This window comes from Oryzias melastigma, linkage group LG7 (genome assembly GCF_002922805.2).
Source record: "Oryzias melastigma strain HK-1 linkage group LG7, ASM292280v2, whole genome shotgun sequence".
NCBI classification, from domain to species: Eukaryota; Metazoa; Chordata; class Actinopteri; order Beloniformes; family Adrianichthyidae; genus Oryzias; species Oryzias melastigma.
In genome coordinates this window covers 13269852-13275941 of record NC_050518.1, presented here as the reverse complement: position 1 = coordinate 13275941, position 6090 = coordinate 13269852, and positions in this window count along the sequence as shown.

Genomic DNA, 6090 nt, shown 5'->3' with positions numbered 1-6090 from the left:
GGACTAAACAGAAAAACACAAATGCCTCACTGTCTGTCTAAGTCTCAGGCTGTTGGGTTTAGAACTTTTATATATACACGTTGCATAAAAATATGAGTTTAATAATAATAATAAAACAAGGATTCTTTTGTTTTTTTTTAACTTGTGCTGTGATTATTTTGTTTACCCTCAGTCATCATCTCTGTGGAAAGGTTGAATCATAATTGATGCAGTTTTCCTTGATTGTGATAACAGACTTGACATGACCAGTCAAGTTATTGACTATTGAGAAATACGTCAGTCCAGGAAGCTTGGTATGTTTTTTTTTTTTTTAACAGCATACATGCTAAGATATTAGGGATGTAATGATTCTTTTGAACAATTCAATTTATATGATAATTTGTGTTTGACGATATGATTCATAATCGATATTGGTTCATTTTGAACGATCAGATTCAATCAATCCAGGACATCTTTGGCCAAAAATTCACCAGTGTGACCTGGATAAATACCTGGTACTAAACAGAGCAGGTGAAGTTTTTTAGATTATTTTTTGTAAAATAATCACAAGTTAATTAAATATGTGTAGAAACAAGTAAACAAGAATTAATGGAAAATCTGGTCACATTTTAGTCTCATAAAGTCCAGCCCTCTGTTGTCTTTCCACATCAAAATAATACAAATTATTAGAACATTCGACCACATTGTATGGTCACGTCTTCATGTTTCCACATGAGCCCTAATGATGGTTTGATCATTTTTTATGCCATTACAGGTTTGTCTTCCACTGTGATTGTACTAGTAGGTAAAAAAAAATCTACCAGGTTTCAATCCAAATGGTATCGATATGAAACTATTTTAAAAGGGTCGATATGATTAACAACTTACTTCATACAGATTTTAGGAAAATAAATTGATTCAAGGATTAATTGTTACACCCCAATGTGTACGGTATATATAATTTTTCAGGTTTTTATTAACATACTTAAGCAGCAAGAACTCATCCAGATAAAGACTAAATTAATAAATAAAACTTTAAAAATATATATTTTTTAACATTACTATGAATAAAAACCGGCAGTAATATCATTCCAGAATAAATCAACTTAAACCTATTTTACTCTCCGATCAAATATATTTTGTCAAAATTATACAAGTTAGAAATAAGATAACATTGGGCCATCATTGGGCCTTACTTACTCTCTCAAGTGACCTTTCCTGCTTCATTGTGTCATGTCCTGAAAAGCAGATATAACTCTGACTCCTGCTCTACTGGTCAAACAGCTTTTAAAAACACAAAGCGAGCACATACCATGTCTCTGTGTATATAATGGCCTGTATTGTGCAGTCTACAAATTTAACTCCCAGAATGTACACAGTGAAGGTAAATTACCCCTTACAAAGTCAACTCCATACTAGAGTGCCAGCATTAGAACCACATTTACCATAATATTGTGTTTTCTGTCATCACATTTGCTGGGATGAAAGTTAAGTAGATGTAAATAATCTGCCTATAGAACAAGCTAAAAATTCTGTGTGCACAAAATCTCCCAACTCCCACACACTAAAACTACATTGTCAGCAGTGACGGCTTATTTCCTGTAGCTACACACAAAGGTTTTCGGAGAAAACTTAGATTGAGGTTCCGGCTGCGTGCTCTTGTGAGGGAGGATGCTGTTCAAACCTCTTCTAGTTGACACCAGCTTTAACCCAAAACACTGTTTCCTGTTTAAACGAACAACCACAAAACCTGCCATGTCTGAGCTTAGTGTGGAGTTTTGGCGGTAGGCAGTAGCCTCAAACTATGACTGTATTACCATTCGTGAAGCTCTTTCACACATGCGGTCAATCTGGTTTGTTACATGTAGTGTGTAAAACCTGAAAGGTAAATAAGAGTAATTTACACTGTTCTTTATTGTCTTATCTGCAGAGAAAGCATCAGATGGTCACATTCCTGCTCTTAACCTTATATAACCAGCAAACAAAGGTGTGGACAGCAGTTAATACAGTAACAGGACTGCAGTCTGTAATGTGCTATCTTGTTTTGTCATTAAATTCGTACTGAAATTGCCTTGTTAGTCCATATTCAGAAAAATGTAATCACACACGGTCCTGCATCTACGTCAGATTATGGCCTCACAGGTCTTGTAATTTGTTTTTAGGGTGTGGATTAACAAAATTGTCTCAGAAATTTGTCATTTAAGGTGGCAAACTGCTACATCACAAATGCTAAACTTGTGGTTTTCTGAATTTAACCAAAACCATAAATGTCTTAAAGTTGAAGACAGGTGATACATTAAAAATAACGGTGCTCTTTAACTATAAATGGACATATTGCAGATGGAGTACCCGACGGCCAGACAGGTATTTGCTTACTACATGGCATGTATTGCTGCTGAAATCTTCCTTTTTTAATCCTCATCTTTGGTTTTTATGTTCTAGATCCAGCGTCTGCCGTTCTTACAGAGTTCTAATTTGGATCTCGATACACTGCGAGGCAGCGATGGCACCATCGGCTTTGAGGACATCCTCAGCGGTGAGGGGGTGAACTAGAAATAATCAACGAAATGACTATATTTACATCAAAGAAGAAAGGAGATGTAGTTTGCATGAAGCAGTCTGGAGTAGGTTGTGTAGGGCATGTATTATAGGCGTAGTGAGATGTGCTGTAGGTGTGACAGTGGAGTTCACCAAGGATCAGCTTTGAGCTCCTTCTTGCAGACAGACAGATGGGTTAGACAGAAATCCCATTAGACCATGGTTATTACAGATGGGATAGCTGCAAGGATCTGTGAACAAGTTGGAACAAGAGGAGTTAGGGTTTAACCCCCAATAGGAACAGCCAAAATAAATATAATCCTTCAGAAAAAAGTGACTTTTAAAAATATGAGCTTGACAGTGTCAACATGTCAGAACCTTTTATGTATATGTATAATAAAATCATTTTTTTTTCAATCCAAACAATGTAGAGTTTACCTGAAGACAATGCATGGAATTAAAAACTCCAAATCAGTTCCTGAAAGCAAATTTTATTAACTTATTAAAGGTGATCAAGTAAAAAATGTCAAATTTCATAAGAGCAAATCTGTTAAAAATGTATTGAAAATTTTGCTTCAAAACCATAAATATTTATTTCCAGATCATTTTTGAAAACTAAACTACATATTTGATCTTCGATATGTGTCTTTTCATTTGTAATATTGCTAGAAGTATTTTCAGCAAGTCCATGTTTTGACTGTACCTCCACCGTGCTTTAGCACAGAGCCAATTTTTTAAACTTTATAAGAGTCATTCATCTTCATCCACTTTGACAAATGCCCCAGCTGGCTGCATTTGATCCTTCAATCTTCCTTTTAGCCTTTAAGAATTCAACTTTAAGTTCATCTGTGGTGTTGCCCACAAACTCAACTTTCATTTTCACATGTGCTGGCAGACAGTAGCACAGATTTTCAGTCCAGAGAACTCAACCTCCTTGTGATGTTGTGGTCTGTATCGAGGCTTTGAGGCGTGTGTCGAGTAGTGGAGAGGGAGATTCCGCGAAACGTGTATTGAGACTTGCTTCATCTAGGAGAGGAGCTGAAAATGATGACCTCTGATGTCACATGATGGCGGTCCAATGGTCCAGACCAATTGCAACCTTACACATCATCAAATCGCAAGCATCCGTACCGATCTGGCAGGCCGAACACACATGATACCTACACCAGCTGATGGACTCCTTGTGGTGCCGTGTGAGCACCTTCTGGATACCCTTGAGCAGGGTTACTGTCAGGTTCTCTCGACCTAAAACATCATAATAACACAAGAGAGGAGGAAGTCAAAGTCAGTTCCTTTAATCACTCGCGAGGAGAACGATCAGAGACGTGCACAGTTACACCGCTCCGAAGCGTTCTGATGCACGCTCTGTCGTCTCAACATTTATACAGCGGTTATGCCCTAGCTGCACAATCATGTTCTTGATAACAGACAAGCACTCGTAAGAAAATCATCAACGTTAAACACATTCTGTTCTGCTTAGTCAGGATCAGTTCCTCCTCAGTGGATGTTTTTGTTCAGGTGTTGTCCTTATTTGATATCTTGTGGTTGGAGAGCCGCAGAGCCCTGCAGTCCTCTGTATGCTGTCCTGACTTCTGCAAACAGTGAGTCACACAGAATAGAACACTTCACACAGTAAATGTCTCAAATGATAAGGTATAAAAGTAACATAGTTGATAAGAAAAGATAAACTTAAGTAAATGGTGTATAGATGATAAAATATGTACAATTATTCCATCAGTTACCTTACTCCACACTCTTGGGCAGTCGTGGGTGAAAAATCCAGGGTCTGGTCTCTGTCCACACTTTAGCTCCTGTGGTGGTCTCACCAGTCCTGTTTCTGGGTGGCCAGAGGTGTGGGAGTTCTCAGGCTCCTTCCCCACATTTAAGTTGTGTGAGCAGTATGTGCAGTTGTCTGCAAATCTGTGAGAGTATGTGCATGGGTAGGTTTGTATACTATGGTTGTATGTGGGTTTATTTGTGTTTGCGTGTTTATTTCCACATGTAGATATGTGTGGACATGTATAGAAATACATCTCTTTAGTAGTTATTTATTATCACAATGATAATGTTGAGCTTATAATGGAATATAAGGTTAGATGGAGATGGGATTGTAATGGTCTCTTCACTGGGCTCTCTAAACGGGGGATCAAACAACTACAACTTAATATAAAGTAATATAATATAAAAATAATATAAAAATGCTGCAGCTCGAGTCCTGACAAAAACCAGGAAATACGACAACATTAGTCCAGTTTTGAGGTCTTTGTACTGGCTTCCTGTAAATCGAGTTTAAAAAAGCTCTACTTGTTTATAAATCTCTCCATGGTCTAGTACTCTCTGACATGCTCATTCCTTATAACCCATCTCGAAATCTGAGAACCTCAGGCAGAGATTTTATCTGGGGACTATGCATTTTTGCTCTGAAATGATAATTAATGTTAGATTTTAAGTTTATGAACTATTATTTTCAAACTTTATTGAACACAAACAGATTTACAAAACAATTAGACAAATGCATCCAGAACAAAACAATGACATTAATGATAATATTCTAACACAGAATAATTACAGTGGGGGAAATATGAGTAAAATATAATATCTACAAGTTACATAAAAGAAGCAATAGTTAGAAAAAATAAACAAAAGAAAAGTTCAGCTGCATGGTATGCTTTGGTGGTATGGATCCTGTTGATGGTGCTATAAAATTGATGCAGTTCAGTTATGCAACCAAAAAAAAAAAAGATAATTTTTTTTTAAATTCTGCATTTGTGTAAATAAAACTTGGTTTGAAATTATAATAAATTGACAATATTCTTATATTTTTATGATCAAAGTTAAAACAAGTAATTATGTGTTCCAAATTTATTTTACAGATTATTTTTAATTTACTATTTATGAATCGTTCCAATTGGTTCCAAATATTAAAAGAAAATTCACAGTTATAGCAAAGGTGGAGTATATATTCAGGAGAGTTGTTGCAGAAACTACAGTTATGATCAAAATCTGAATATGTTGATATGTACATATTTGTTGGGTAGGTATTATGTAAGATTTTTTATGTATTTCTTTGACTTTATTATTAATGCATTTTTTTTAGGTAATGTCCATGCTTTATTCCAATTAATATTTCCAAATATATTATTCTAATAAAGTAAGTTTACGAACTAAAACAAAGCCGAAAGAGCAGCAGCACCGTCACCGGAAGTAAATACATTTTCGTGACTGTGAGCTTCCGGTTTTCAAAGTAAAACTAGTGAGAGCTTTTTCCCGTTAAAAAAACTGAGAGTGAAGTTCCGCTAGCTGAGATAACTTCTGGAAAAAATAATTAGCTTTAAGTTTAAAATGACAACCAAAATGTATTTGTATGCAGGGGCTATATTTGTGCTCAGCTCAGTCCAAATGACTGCATGCATCACGCAAGTTTTATTTTAACTTTAATCAATATACATTTTAGCTTTTCCACATTAAGTCAAGCAGAAAATTACACTATATTGGAAGGCATAACATCATTCCGAGGAGGAAGTGTAAAAGTGGGGTGTATTAAGTTTCTAGCCCTTCCCCGTCTGATTGACA